At 46.8% G+C, this 16,476-nt stretch overlaps 1 long non-coding RNA gene across 1 annotated transcript in view; it reads right to left on the reverse strand.

Moving 5' to 3' along the window:
* LOC141053219 (uncharacterized) overlaps positions 1–16,276 on the reverse strand; it is a 44,886-nt gene extending 28,610 nt beyond the window's left edge. Inside the window, exons 1-2 of the long non-coding RNA XR_012220982.1 lie at positions 16,015–16,276; positions 13,466–13,600 (exon numbers count right to left, since the gene is read on the reverse strand). This is a non-coding gene — a long non-coding RNA (uncharacterized lncRNA). The remainder of the gene's footprint in view (positions 1–13,465; positions 13,601–16,014) is intronic.
* Positions 16,277–16,476: the final 200 nt, after the last annotated feature.

The raw sequence follows: 16,476 nt of genomic DNA on the forward strand, positions 1-16,476 counted from the left end.
ATACGGTACCCTTTCTAACCTTTGTGCAATCACGTGCAATCCATACTGGGCCTAACACCGTCTGAGCCTGCCTCCTGATGTATAGACATATATTTTGAATGTGTACGCTATCCATACATGTTATCTGGGGATACGGTACCCTTTCTCACCTTTGTGCAATCACGTGTAATCCATACTGGGCGTGAGAACGGCTGGCGAGCTGTTAAGCAAGCTACAGCACCTGTGGTTTGCACACGTAAGTTTTTTATTTTTTCAGGAATGACGGTTAGGCCTAATTCCGGAACTGCGGTTGACCTGCACTTACTGGGAAATCATTGTTCGCGGGTTATAATTGTAATCAGTGATCCCCATCACTAACGTTGTTCAGCGGGTTATCTGCACCTGTAAGCGACAAACGCTGGCCTTTTCAGTGTAGCGCACATGCAGCCACGGACATGTAAGGGCATGACACACCAGTTATTGGCCAATCTCATGTGCCAGAGCCTCACATGTCCCTCTAGTAAGCCGGACTCGGACCGCGGGGCATGACGGAGTCTCGTTCGTTAACGGAATTAAGCTTGCAATGTGTGCATCTGTTCTGTAGCTGGCATGGTTGAGGTTTCCCAGGTGGAGTCGAATTTAACCGTAGGCTCCACTCCTGGTGGTGCCCTTCTGGACATTCCTTTAAGGTTCAGCTTTGCAACCATACTGCCCACGTAAAACAAACACTTTGCCTTCATGAACGCTGTTTGGAGGGTCATGACTCATGGGAATAACGCCGCCCAATCAGTTAACCTGCTAGAGAGATCGTTCATTGCTCCCAAGCATGACATCACACTCCCTAGGAAGAAGGTAATGCCACTGTGGCGACCGTACTCCTGGGGGCGACACAAGTGCACTGATGCCCAGCCACTGCTCGATGAATCTGCTGGTACATTGACCCAGACCACTACATTCCCCTCGCACGCTACACGACCTGAATCTGACCCTGATGAAACTCAGGTTACCCTTCCCATATACAGTTCCATCTTACACGGTGACAAAGAGGAAGCTGCAGATGAAAGTGCAGGTTCGGCCCACCCGCCATCAGACACACCACCGTACTATCAGGGGCCCTGTGCCAGTGCCGTCGCCAACGAGTGGGCCCCCCCTGCTTGCTCAGGATCACAGCACTTGCAAAGTTGAAATACTTTGCAGTGAGATGGAAGATGGGGACGACGAGGAGTCCAGACAAGTACAGGGATTCCCTAGCGAGGAGACTTATTTGATTGTTTTCAATGTTGGGACAGCAATTTTTGGGGAGCACTATACTCTGGAGAATGATAGATGGGGCCCACCATACACTGGAACATTCCAAAGGTGGACATCAGACACTGGAGCAGCATTTACAGGGCCCATTATACACTAGAGCATTAGAAATGGGGCCCATTATGTTTGGAGCATTATTTGGGCCCATAAGACAGTGGAGCTTCATCCATGGGGACCAACATATACTGTAGCATTATGTGGAGCTCATCATATACTGTTTCAAACATTATATGGGACCAATGATTCTGTATGGAGAAATAGATGGGCCTCGTCATGAGATGTAAAAAGTGAGGTATTTTTCATTGTACTATACCGCTATTTCTCTGCCGTATCGGAGCATGATGAGTTGTGGTATGTGTTAAAGGGGCGCTCTTTCGCCCAGTGCACATGAAAACCTGCAGCCAGCCCTCCCCCCCCACAACTTTAGCCAAATAACCCCCATTTTTTCAGTGCGTAACTTGTATTATGAAGTTAATTAAGGTTGACAAGCTTAAGTAAGAAGAATTGATGCTTTTGGCATTCAAATGGGCACTGTAGGTGTGTTTCCTGTCCTCCTCTCACTGCCGACTTTTATTCCCCATTGACTTACATTGGGTTTCGTGTTTCGGGACGACCCCGACTTTTCCCTATAATCGGACGATCTTGCTCGACCCGACTTTTGGAAAAGTCGGGTTTCACGAAACGAAAAGCGACCCTAAAAAACCAAAAGTCGCTCAACTCTACTTGTAAGGTTTTTTGAAGCAGACAGATGAGGGGGACAGTCATGCTGATTAGTGCATCATCTGCACTGGCCATCCGCGTGGAGTCATCGAAGGCACGCAAAACTTGGCAGATGTCCCTCATAGTGGCCCACTCAGTGGTGGTGAAGTGTGTCCGGCGCACAGATTGACTTGTTTGCGCCTGATGCAGCTGGTACTCCATTACTGCTGCCTGCTGCTCACACAACCGCTCCAACATATGTAACGTTGAATTCCACCTGGTGGGGAGGTCACATATGATGCGATGTTCTGGCAGGCGGAATCGTTGTTGCAGAGATGCAATGCGCGATCTTGCCATGCTGGAACGCCGCAAGTGAGCACACTCTAGGCGAACCTTGTGCAGCAGTGCATCAAGATCCGGATAGTCCCTCAGAAAGCTCTGCACGACCAAATTGAGCACGTGTGCCAGACATGGTATGTGAGTGAGGTTGCCTAGGCCCAGAGCTGCCACTAGATTTCGGCCATTGTCACTCACTACCAAACCTGGCTGGAGATTTGCTGGCACAAACCACACATCGCTCTCCTGCTTGATGGCATTCCAGAGCTCCTGTGCTGTGTGGCTCCGATTCCCCAAAGAAATTAATTTAAGGACGGCCTGTTGACGTTTGGCCACACCTGTGCTCATATCTGGCCTAACAGGCTCACGCAGTGCTGATTCTGAGGAACTAGAGTAGGAGGAGGACTCAATATGTACAGACTGCATTCCTGCAATCCTTGGAGTTGGCAGAATACGTACAGAGCCACTCTCCAGATCTGTACCCGGCTCCACAACATTGACCCAATGGGCAGTGAGGGAAAGGTATCGTCCCTGTCCATGGCTACTGGTCCACGCATCGGTGGTCAGGTGGACCTTGCTACTGACGGCATTTAGTAGCGCATTTTTAATTTTTCCCTCCACATGCTTTTGCAGGGCAGGGACGGCTTGCCTGCTGAAATAAAAGCGGCTGGGCAATTGTGGAACTGCCAATGACATAAAGTTCCGGAAGGTGTCAGTCTCCACCAGCCTGAATGACAGCATCTCAAGGGCCAGTAGTTTGGCAATGCCGGCATTCAGAGCCAGTGCTCGGGGATGGTTTGCCGAGTATGGCCGCTTTTTCTCCCATGCCTGTGCTACCGATTGCTGGTGAGTGGCCTGGGAGTGTGCTGATGACTGCGAACGTGGTTCAGTGGGTGGAATTTCACTGAGTCTCAGAACAACAGTGGCAGTGGTTCTTCCATGGCGTTCCAGTGAGGAAGCCGAACAAGCTGTGTGTGAGCTGGAGGAAGAGGCCCCAACACGAGCTGAAGAGGTGGTAGGTGCTGCTGAAGGTTGGCCTACATCTTCAGTGTGTCTGTGTAACTCCACCTCGTGCTTGGTACGCACATGTTTCCACATATTTGTGGTATTGAGGTTGCTCACATTTTTCCCTCGTTTCACTTTCTGATGACACAGCTTGCATTTGACAAAGCAAATGTCATCTGCAACTGTGTCAAAAAAAGACCACGCACTGCAAGTCCTGGGAGCGCCCGTTTTGTGTTTTGGAAGAGGATTGCTCCTCACAGGTGCCAAAGTGGAGGCTACAGGCAACCAAGTCTGCCCCCGCCCTCTCCCTCCTCTTTTGGCCGTTCGGGGAATCTCTTCCTCAGAGCTGCTCCCACCACCTTCCTGTGGCTGATGCCATGATTGGTCAAGGACCTCATCATCTCCACTCCCCTCTTCAAGCACCGGCTGGTCCTGGGTTGTCTCGCCAGCACCGTACGCACCAGAAATTGGCAACTGAGACTCATCATCATCAGATGAGCACTGAGGTGTGCTGACAATAGCACTGGCCCACCTGCCTCTTCAGATTCAGAGGGACAAAGCAGTTGCGCATCACTGCATACTCCCTCTTCTTCACGCTCTAGAATGCTGCTTGGCTGGCCACCTCTTTCCAAGCCAACAGATTCTGAGAACAGAAGTAAAGATTGAGATGGCTCCTGTCCAGGGCTCTCAGACTGCCTGGGCAATTTGGCAGGTGGTGAAGAGACAGATGGTTGCTCTTCAGTGCTCTGGCCTTGGGAGGATGCGGAAGTCATTGAAGTGGATGCGTTAGCTGCCATCCATCCGACAACGGCTTCAATTTGTTCGTCACGCAGCAGTGGGGTACGGCGAGGTCCTACAAAGCTGCGCATGAAGGACTGTTGCCTGGTAAAAGTGGGGGATGTCGGGTCACTGGTGGCCGCAGCAGACACCGAATCCCCACGTCCTCTCCCTGCTGAATCCCCCCATCCTCTCCCTGCTGAAACTCCACGGCCACGACCACGTGCCTTACTCCCTGCCTTCTTCATCTTGGTAGACTGATAAAGATAGGCAGAAAAGTAAAAAAGGGGTGGCTTAGTGTTCTTATTCCTGAACACCTGCTAACCAGTATAAGAAACACTAATTTGGCTAAGAGTGTGTGTACTACACTTTAATATGATCTAATGTGGCCTAGACAACTGTAAAGTGGAGTGTTTGGTGAACTTTATTTCCTTTTTTTTTGGGGGGGGGGAAGAAAAGGATGTGACCAAAGTTTGAAAGCTATAGTATCACAAACTTTTTGGAGCGATTACAATGCAGGAAGCTAACCTACAATGCAATTGATGAGGCTCCAAAAAATAGGGTGATACTAGCCTGGCTGGCCCTGAAGGGCACAAGCCAGCGAAAAGGCTCCTCTATCTAATCCTATATAGTGTTTGCAACCAACCAATGACAATGGATGCGGTTGGAAGCACACTAATATAGGAGCAAAAATCTGGCTAAATTAGCTGCAAAAAAAGGACTATGTATGAGGCAGTGACGCACGCTGAGCGGACTACAGCTAGCGGTGGCTGTAGAACACACTGCAACGTGAGCTGCACTCACACACAGAGACCTATCAGACAGCCAAAAACAGTGCAGAGAAATGGGCTATAGCACTGAAAGGCTGCTGAAAGGCTCCGCTGTCCACTCCTTTAGTGTTTGCAACCAACGTATATGGATACGTATGGAAGCACACTATACAGGAGAAAAAAAAGCAGCAATAAAAGAAAAATGTGTATGAGGCAGAGACACACGCTGGGCGGCCTACAAGCAGACGTGCCTGCAGGATACACTACACAGCGTGGGTCTGCACTCACACAGCCCTTGCAGACAGCTGTGAACACTGCTGCTAGGCAAAAGAAAGCTACAGTGGTGGTTTATGTAGCCTGGATAAAGCACAATATTGTTTTTAGAATCGCTATTTCTAACTGTCCCTCACAGTCTTCAACAGCAGCCTGTCCCTAACTGAATTCACAGCAGAGTGACCAGAAATGGCGGCTGCAGCGGTTTTTATAGTGCATCATGACATCATTTCAGCAGCCAATCACAGCCATGCCAGTAGTTAACATGCCTACATGCCTAACAGGATGTGCCCACACTTCTGAGGATCCCCATTGGCTGAATCAAATCGAGCGGGCTCCTAGCATTATGGGAACTTCCGATTCCGGTATTCGATATGAAAAAAGTATCGGAACTAAGTATCGGAATTCCGATACAGCTAATATCGGCTGATACCCGATACTTGCGGCATCGGAATGCTCAACACTACTCATGACACTTCCCATGCTATAACACTGGCCCGAATACTATCCGATAGTACAGGTGCTTCTCACAAAATTAGAATATCATCAAAAAGTTAATTTATTTCAGTTCTTCAATACAAAAAGAGAAACTCATATATAGAGTCAAGACAAACAGAGTGATCTATTTTAAGTGTTTAATTCTGTTTATGTTGATGATTATGGCTTACAGCCAATAAACAGCCCAAAGTCATTATCTCATTAAATTAGAATAACTAACAAAAAACACCTGCAAAGGCTTCCTAAGCATTTAAAAAGCTCCATTAGTCTGTTGCAGTAGGCTCCATAATCATAGGGAAGACTGCTGACTTGACAGATGTCCAGAAGGCAGTAATTGACACACTACACAAGGAGGGTAAGCCACAAAAGGTCATCGCTAAAGAAGCTGGCTGTTCACAGAGTGCTGTATCCAAGGATATTAATGGAAAGTTGAGTGGAAGGAAAAAGTGTGGTAGAAAAAGGTGCATAAGCAACCAGGATAACTGCAGCCTTGAAAGGATTGCTAAGAAAATTCGATTAAAAAATTTGGGGGAGATTCACAAAGATTCACAAAGAGTGGACTGCTGCTGGAGTCATTGCTTCAAGAGCCACCACACACAGATGTATCCAGTATATGGGCTCAGGGCCACCATCAGGGCATTAATGCCCTGACTGGCAGATGGGGCCCAGTGGGCAGAGGGGGCCCGCATTGAGCCCAGTCTCCTCTGCTCACTGGGCCCCTACTGGCAGCTAAACCGGACCCTCGGCGCTGTGGCAGTTAAACGCTATTGACATGCGGACCCGGTGGCCCGAACGTCAATAGTTAACAGCCACAGCAGCCGCCAGCCAATTGGAGGCTGGCAGCTGACGTCAGCCGCAGCGTGCACCTCTCCAGCATCTGACGTCAGTGTCAGTTGCTGGCAGAGCACCCTGCAGCGTGGAGGGAGCGCGAGCATCGCCCGTCGCTGGAGCGCGGCCAGGTAATTATTAGAACTTTTTTTTTTTCACAGCGACGACCCGGGGGGCCTGGGGGCAGAATGCTAGACATGACAGAGAATGCTGGACTGGGGCAGAATGCTGGAGACTGAGGCAGAATGCTGGACATGGGGCAGAATGCTGAACATGGGGGCAGAATGCTGAACATGGGGGCAGAATGCTGAACATGGGGGCAGAATGCTGAACATGATGGGGGCAGATTGCTGGACATGATGGGGGCAGATTGCTGGACATGATGGGGGCAGATTGCTGGACATGATGGGGGCAGATTGCTGGACATGATGGGGGCAGATTGCTGGACATGATGGGGGCAGATTGCTGGACATGATGGGGGCAGATTGCTGGACATGATGGGGGCAGATTGCTGGACCTGATGGGGACAGAATGCTGGACATGATGTGGGCAGAATGCAGGACATGATGGAGGCAGAATGTGACAGTGAGACACAGTAGGGAGCAGAATGGACACGGGGCAGAATGTGACAGTGAGACACAGGAGGTGGCAGAATGTGAGGCACTGGGGCAGAATGTGGCAGTAAGACACAGGAGGGGACAGAATGTGGCAGTAAGACACAGGAAGGGTGCAGTATCATGGGGCAGGATGGATACGATGGAGCCAGATGGGGAAATCATAGGGGGCACAATGGATACTCATGAGGTCGGGATAGGAGGAACAGATGGCTGAAGCCAGGAATGAGACACACGGGAGCTAGGATGGGGAATATTAATACCATAGGGGTTAATTAAGGGATATTATTACTGCAGTGATGTCTTTATTTTATTTTTTGAGTATACTGTTTTAAATGGGGGATGGTCCTGTTACTGTGTAGAGTGACACTGTGTCGCCTTTTTTTCTTCATGTGATGTAATGTAGAAGTTGGGAAAAAATAAGTAATGTGTTCTGCAAGCGGAGCTCTAGATAACTGTGTTATTTCCTGCAGAGACGAGTCCTGACTGGAAGATGTGATGGCGGTCTGTGATGGATGAAAGATGAAAAGCAAAAATGAAGGACTTCACCTAGATACATCACTGGTGAGTTAGTGTGTTACCTATACATTGACACTATATACTGTATACTATATACAGAGGTCCTGTGTATAATGTCACCAGTGATCACTGTATTACCTGTACATTATATACAGAGCTCCTGTGTATAATGTCATTGATCACTGTATTACCTGTACACAGACATTGCATACTAAGTACAGATCTCCTGTGTATAATGGCACTTATGGTGATGGTATTGTGTTTTTTTATTACTGATCAGCATTGTAGTATTCAGTCACTACGTGGTCTTAATATGTGGTCTGGACATGGTGTTGTGGTATTTGTCCCTTGTATGTGCTATTATTTGGTCACTTTGTGGTGGTAATATGTGGTCTGGTCATGGTGCGGTGGTATTTGTTCCTTGTATGTGATATTATTCGGTCACTATGGTAGTAATATGTGGTCTGGTCATGGTGTGGTGGTATTTGTTCCTTGTATGTGGTATTATAGGTCACTATGTGGTGGTAATATGTGGTCTGGTCATGGTGCGATGGTATATGTCCCTTGCATGTGATATTATTGGTAATTTTAAAAATTGAAAAATAAAAATATACTGTACCTAAATTGTATTGCATATTTTAACAAATATTTAATAGGTTACAGTAGAGTAGGGCTTGGCCAAAAGAGTCTACAGTGTTGTGATGGTGGCTTAAAAAATATTTTGGCCAAAACAAGAGCTGCTGGCTATATTTGTGATCTGGTGATGGGAGCTGTTAATGTGTGATTGGTGAGAAGTGGAGTTTTTCCAAGAGAGTGGCGGGACAGTGGACAGTTTGAGGAGTGGAGGCGGGGCTGGGGTGGAGCCTGGGCGGAGTCTAAAGGAGGCCCCGAAAATGTTGCCAGTATGGGGCCCTGAAATTCCTAGTGGCAGCCCTGTATGGGCTACAAGTGTCGCATTCCTTGTGTCAAGCCACTCATGACCAATAGACAATGCCAGAAGCGTCCTATCTGGGCCACGGAGAAAAAGAACTGGATTATTGCTCAGTGGTCCAAGGTGCTTTTTCCAGATGAAAGTAAATTTTGCATTTCATTTGGAAATCAAGGTCCCAGAGTCTGGAAGAAGAGTGGAGAGACAGACAATCCAAGCTGCTTGGGTTCTAGTGTGAAGTTTCCACAATTAGTGATGGTTTGGGGAGCCATGTCATCTGCTGGTGTAGGTCCACTGTGTTTTATCAAGACCAAAGTCAGCGCAGCCGTCTACCAGGAAATTTTAGAGCACTTCATGCTTTCCTCTGCCGACAAGCTTTTCGGAGATGGAAATGTCATTCTCCAGAAGAACTTGGCATCTGTCCACACTGCCAAACGTACCAATAACTGATTTAAAAACAACAGTATCACTGTGCTTGATTGGCCAGCAAACTCGCCTGACCTTAACCCCATAGAGAATCTATGGGATATTGTCAAAAGGAAGATTACAGACACCAGATCTAACAATGCAGATGAGCTGAAAGCTGCTATCAAAGCAACCTGGACTTCCATAACACCTCAGCAATGCCACAGGCTGATTGCCTCCATGCCACGCTGCACTGATGCAGTAATTGATGCAAAAGGAGCCCCGACCAAGTATTGAGTGCAGTTACTGAACAAATATTTCAGTAGGCCAACATTTCAGATTTTAAAATCATTTTTCAAGCTGATGCTATAAAGTATTCTAATTTACTGAGATAATAACTTTTGCGTTTTCATTGGCTGTAAGCCATAATCATCAACATTAACAGAAATAAACACTTGAAATAGATCACTCTGTTTGTAATGACTCTACATAATATATGAGATTCACTTTTTGTATTGAAGAACTGAAATAAATTAACTTTTTGAAGCTATTCTAATTTTGTGAGAAGCACCTGTTCATCGGATAGCACTAGTCCAATATGCTCATGTGAACCTGAAAACCTACATCTTACGACAAGCCTACAACCTGCAGTAACCACCAAACAGCTGCACAACCAGCTCTACCCTGACCTACTCTATCCTCACCCATCCAGTCATGACTTGTATTTGGGTCGCCCTCCCAGGGCTGTGGGGTACTCGGTACCGGGCCCTATGAGCTTCAATGGGAGATGTCACGGCAGCTGGGACCCGGCCCGTGGCCCTGGGTGCCCATTGTAAAAGGAGTTGTTGCATTGTGCTTAGGGTGATGAAAGTTTATAAGTGATTCGTGATGCCACCTGTGGTGTTCGGCAATGGAGATGTAAGCCGACGCTGCAGACAGATCCTCTGGGACAGATGGTGTGGTGCAGCAATGATGTTATAGCCCTCCACAGGCAGGGCTGTAGTACCAGGGCAGTGGAGGTGAAGTGACACTTAGATGGTGTAGTGTCAGGCGCAAGGGATGTAGCATTGCTGGGCGGGTTGGCGCAGGAATAAGTGGAGGACACCAGGGCATGTAGTTCCAAAGCTTTACTCACAGTCTATTGCAGGTACAGGTGCCCGCATCCGTGCCGTGTCCTCCGGGTCAGGAGCTCAGCCAACTTCCAGGCAAGATTAAGTACTCCTTTCCAACACTCCGCCAACATATGTGCCTTTTCTGAACGTCTAATCTTATAGCGCCTTTGAATGAAGTACTCCTAGTACTGAGTTACACTGTAGTTCCTCCTGTCAGATGTTCCTATGAAGTCTACTTGTACGGCAGACAGCTGTAGCCTGCTTCAGGGACTCCTTGCTCTCTCTTTTGTTGCTGTTGTGCCCCCAAGTCTTGTGTGGGAATAAAGTGGTCACTACTTCTATTCCTCCGGTGTCTGCTGCAGGACCATTAGTATCCATACAACCTCGGGGACCGGACCCCGGCCTTGCGCTGTGAACTTGGGAAGGGTTCTCTCTTCCAAACCTGTTCCTTAGTTCTCCTATTCTCCTTACGTTCCGTGCTAATCCTTCTTTCTCTGTCTCTTTCCTGTGCCAGCAGACCCAGATCACTGTGGCCTGCTGCAGCACTTCCTTCTTCCATCCCTCTCCCGGGGATCTTCTCTGTCTCACTCTGTCCTTCTACATCCTCACTCACTGACCCAATGAATGACTGAACCACTGACTCAACTCTTCCCGCTATTTTGTGTAAACTAAACTCCACCGACCTCCCAGCACGTTTTGTGTTCCAAGCGGTGAGCCACCAAGGGGTGCTATGCTACATTCCAAGCAGGGAGCCACCGAAGGTGCTTTGCTACACTACTTTGTGGTGTGGGATGCAGGTGTTGGAGCGTGGTCACCTTACCTGGATGGTGGGGTACCACACCTCAGGAGGAGAGGAGGTGCAGTACCTCTGTGGCGACTGAACCCTCAGGGGCGCCACATATTCAGGGGTGTAACTACCGGGGTCTCAGGGGTCACAGCTGCGACAGGGCCCGGAGGGATTAGGGGCCCGCCCCGGGTGTGGCTGGCAGGGGGCACAGTCGGGCCGTCTAATGCGGCAGTCCGCAGTGTCTCCTCCTGCGGCTGCATTCTACCTCTACCCGTACTGGGAGTTGGCTGTTCTCTGTGCCGGCTGTCACATTTAATGTGTGGCGAGATTTGGAGTAGGGATGGGGGGATTTAATGTGTGTGGGGAGATTTGGAGTGGTGATGGAGGATTTAATGTGTGGGGGGAGATTTGAGAACACAAAATGAGTAAAGGGAGAGATGCAGGGCATGTATGAGGAAACAGTACAGGAGAATGGGGGGCATGTATGAGGAAACAATACTGGGGAATTGGGGGCATGTATGAGGAAACAGTACTGGGGAATGGGGGGTATGTATGAGGAAACGGTATGGAGGAATGGGAGCATGTATAAGGAAACAGGATGGGGGATGGGTGCAGACACAGTATGGTGAGTGAGGATGGGTGCAGACAGTATGGTGAGTGAACGGGGGAATGTGTGTGGACACTGTATGGGTAATGATGTGAAAAATGTATGTGGACAGAGTGCGGGGAATGAGTGTGATAGGATGTATGCAGACACATTGGGTGTATGTGTGAGGGGTATGTGTGAGCAGGCAGTATAGAAAGTGAGGGGGTAAATATGCGAGGAGACAGTATGGTGAACAGGGGGGATGTGAGAGGAGACAGTATAAGGAGGGAGGGGAATAGTGTGAGGAGACAGAATGGGGAGAAAAGTGAGTTGGCACAGAATAGAAACTGAGTAGTGAGGGCGTAGCATGGGGAGACAGTGTATGGGTACAGCCAGGAAGGGACAGTACACCAAGGAGGGGGAGTGCAATGACAGAGTTCAGTATAAATACTGGGAGGACACTGAGAGAGAACAGTGTGAAGAAGGGGGCTGGTATGGCAAGGAGAGGTCAGTGTTATCCTGGAAAAACAGTTGATTTCTTCTGCTCAGGCAATGTTCCCCAACTCTGAGGACTGTTTTTTCCAGCAAGACAATGTGCCATGCCACACAGCTAGGTCAATCAATGTGTGGCTGAAGGACCACCACAATTAATCCCTGTCATGGCCAGCCCAATCTCCAGACCTGAACCCCATTGAAAACCTCTTGAATGTAATCAAGAGGAAGATGGATAGACACACGCCATCAAACAAAGAAGAGCTGCTTAAATTCTTGTACCAGGAGTGGCATAAGGTCACCCAAAAGCAGTGTGAAAGACTGGTGGCAAGCATGCCAAGATGCATGAAAGCTGTGATTAAAAATCATGGTTATTCCACAAAATACTGATTTCTGAACTCTTCCTGAGTTAAAACATTAGTATTTTTGTTTCTAAATGATTATGAACTTGTTTTTTTAGCATTATTTGAGGTCTGCAAGCACTGCATTTTTTGTTATTTTGACCATTTCTCATTTTCTGAAAATAAATGCAAAATTTAGTGCTTGGAAATTCAGAGACATGTTGTCAGTAGTTTATAGAATAAAAGAGCAATTTACATTTTACTCAAAAATCTAATATATAAAGCTCAATGTGTGTGTATGTGTATATATGTTTTTATGTATGTGTGTATGTCCGGAATTGGCATCTGCACCGTCGCAGCTACAGCTATAAAATTTTGCACAGTCACATGTCTGGACTCCGAGAGCGTCATAGGCTATGTTGCGAGGTGAAATTTTAACCCCGCGCATTCCAAGTCACCAAACAATTTTGCCCCTAGGTACATAACGGGGAAAAAGTGTATGTATGTATGTATGCATGTATGTGTGTATGTCCAGGATTGGCATCTGCACCGTCGCAGCTACAGCCACAAAATTTTGCATAGTCACACGTCTGGATCCCAAGAGCTTCATAGGCTATGTTGTGAGGCAAAATTTTAACCCCGCACGTTCCAATTCACCAATTTGGCCTATTATTCTTATCATTTCTATGGTGTTATCGTCCTTCTGTAATGCTGGAAATAACACAATTTATTACCGTGCCAACACAGACCACCCTCTGACACACACTGCAGGGGAGCCCAGTATCACACAGGATAGGATTAGATACACGGCTCAGCAGTCAGTATCACACTGGATAGGGTTAGATACACTGCTCAGCAGACGGTATCACACAGGATAGGATTAGATACACTGCTCGGCAGTCAGTATCACACAGGATAGGAATAGATACTTGGCTCAGCAGACAGTATCACACAGGATAGGATTAGATACACGGCTCAGCACACAGTATCACACAGAATAGTTTTGAAGGCTGAAGGAAGACCTTATGTCCATCTAGTTCAGCCTATTTTTAGTGCAGCTGTTCAGCATTGTTGATCCTGGGGAAGGCAAAAAACCCACAGAGTAGAAGCCAATTTTCTCTATAGGGAAAAAAATTCCTTCCCCTAAGCTGGGTCAACCATCTAGCTATAATATTCTGTTATTCGTAACCTTCTATACTGTTACTCACAAGAAAAGCATCCATTCCTTTCTTAAATTCATTCAGTGAGTTGGCCATCACCACTTCCTCAGGAAGAGAATTCCAGAGCCTCACTGCTCTTACCGTGAAGAACCCTCTTCTATGCTGGTGCAGAAATTGTCTTTCCTCCAAACGAAGAGAATAGGATTAGATACACGGCTCTGCAGTCAGTATCACACAGGATAGGATGTTTTTATGTGCAATATAATCATTATAATTTGTTATAACTAACCACAGTTGGTTACTATGCCCAGGCAATGCCAGGCTCTTCAGCTATTATACCTATAAAGGGAAAAATCAGGCAAACTGAAAATTTTTCAGTGGTCACTTAATTTTTGCCAGTGCTGTATATGAGCAGAATCAGTGTTCATTATCTGTGACATGACATGATCTCACTGGGAAAAACAAGATAATCTTGTAGTTATGATATCTTTTAATGGCTATCAAAAATAAAATAAATTATGTTACCCATCAAAAGGTATCATAACTGCAAGATTATCTTGTTTTTCCCACTAAGAACATTCTTTTTTCAACTGACTAACATGGTACCAAACGCCCTTTTTTCTCTGAGATGACTACATGTGAGGAGTGACTGACATCTCTCTGCCTTTGGTTAGCAAGTGACACGATTTTTGGAGTAAAAAATGAACTAACGCAAGAGATTTTTTTGCTGCATCACAGGTGCTGCTACATTGTATGCTGATTTTGATCATTGGGGGGTGCATTTATAGCAAACTCCTTTTTGGGAACTTTTGCATCTCTGTTCCAGGCCCACGCTTCCAGTCATTACATGCTGCCAGTTGTCCTACCCTCCTCCATTTCCCTTCAACCACCCTTCTCCCCCTCCTGCTCATCCCAGCACATGGCTGGAGGACAGGCTGTGAGCCTGCCAAGGAGGGGGAGGAGGACCCTGCACAGAAAAAGCATGTGCATGGCCATTTTTTACTAGTCACACACTGTCACACTTAAGTTAATAGTATTGATGAGCGAGTATACTCGTTGCTCGGGTTTTTAGTTGTTGAATAGATAGAAAACTGCTACGTGCACTTTTCATTCAACCTGGCTCTGAATTAAATTTTGAAGCAAAACTAATGGATAGTCGGGTTTGGGAAGAGTGGAAATTGCACGTAATGGACTAGGTCAGCATTTATCCAGGTGCGTACTCAATAGGGAAACCAAGGCAGGTGATCGATCCTCACCTGTGAACCCAAAGGAATTCCTTACAAGCAGGCACAATGGGAATTTACTCTACGGTCATAACCTATGAGAAGAGTTGCCAAGAAGAGGACATTGCACTTAGGACTACAACCCACAGAGTGCAAATTCTCAGTGTAAGAGGAGGGTTAAATGCCTGACTGTTTCCAGAATCCAGGGTAATCAATGTCATACCCACGCCTTCTAGTGATACACCTTTTATTCCAGTGCTTGAAACTGAAAGTGGAAACACGGAAGTTCAGAAGGACTAGGAAAGCCCATAGGAGGGACATGGATACTTTGTAATCATGCTATTCGTCCATGGCGTGTTCACACAGCTACAGCTGAACACAGTGTCAGAGACCGGAGTCACAGACTCGAACATGGACTCCGCTAGGATGAAGCCACTTCTCCCAGACAACTCAACATGACTACACCTCACCAGCTCCTGCACCGACCTCCCAGACCATGTTAAATGGTAAGTAGCCCAGTGCTGTATGCTGGGGCATGGGCTTCAGTCCTGACAAGAGTCAGCAGCTCCTGTCATGACATAGCCTTTGTCACTTGCAGCCTATAGAGCACACTGTCATCACAACATGGAACTAGTGGTGCCCAGGTAAGTGTCCGTCAAGTCGTTGTGACCGTAGTCCTTCACACGTGCAGACAGCAGTGATATTTGTTATATTCATACATTGCAGATTTGTTGCATAAATGTTTTAACTTTCTAAACATCTGAATGGAGATTGCAGAAATCCATTTACCTGCTGCAGAAACAAAGCCAATCAGAGGACGGAGCAGGTCTCCGGTTAGCTCTGCGAGTGCTTGGTCTAGTGCATGTGTAGTAGACACACACACAATGTAATAATAATAATTTTATTTCTATAGCGCCAACATATTCTGCAGCACTTTACATTTCAGAGGGGACTTGGACAGACAATAAAAGACATTACAGAATAATAATAATCACATAAAACAACAGATACCAAGAGGAGTGAGGGTCCTGCTCACAAGCTTACAATCTATGAGGAAATAGGGGAGTGCAATGATCTGTCATAATCCTACTTCTCACCTTATGTAGTCTTCTATGTCCAGGTCTAATATATCTTTGTACTATGTTAGCCAGTAGACGGAAAAAGAATAAAATTTGAGAGTCCTCAGGGGTTGATACCTTTTAATGGCTAACTTAAAAGATGGTAACATAGACAAACTTTCCAGACTTCGGCTGTTTGTTACCATTTTTTCTGTTAGCCATTGAAAGGTATTAACCACTGAGGACGCTCAAATTTGTAATATTTTTTTATGTCCAGGACTAGATCTCAACCACGCAGACCCCATAGTCTCCTTACCACGTCCAGTTGGTGATGTTTGGCTTACAGCTTGCTACGCCAGGTGAAGCATGTGGTGCCCAGGCGAAACATGCAGCCTTCAGCCCAGCTCCTTCTCCTCCTACAGTCTTATCAAAGTGGCAGTTCCCTCAGCTTCCTCGTTGGCTTTTTATTCCGTGTAAAGCTGGGATTTTCCCACATTTTCATAATGAAACTTTTCCTCCTTCTCTTTATTGGAAGCAATTTCTGCTGCTGGGAAATGAGCTTTCAAAATGATAATAACCACATTGTGCAACCAATGTGCTGCGACAAGTGCCAGTTCGTACGTACGGGAACAGTCTATAATACCAGAGAATGCAGATCTGTGTGGCTGCTCAATTTACTGTAATAAAGAAAAATATATATCTGGGTGCAATGTACAGTATACTGTGATACTGTAGATATGTGTCTGTGAAGATACTGCCTGTAAGTAATATATAGGAA

This window comes from Dendrobates tinctorius, unplaced genomic scaffold, assembly GCF_039654945.1.
Source record: "Dendrobates tinctorius isolate UK_male_01 unplaced genomic scaffold, ASM3965494v1 ptg000165l, whole genome shotgun sequence".
Classification (NCBI taxonomy): domain Eukaryota; kingdom Metazoa; phylum Chordata; class Amphibia; order Anura; family Dendrobatidae; genus Dendrobates; species Dendrobates tinctorius.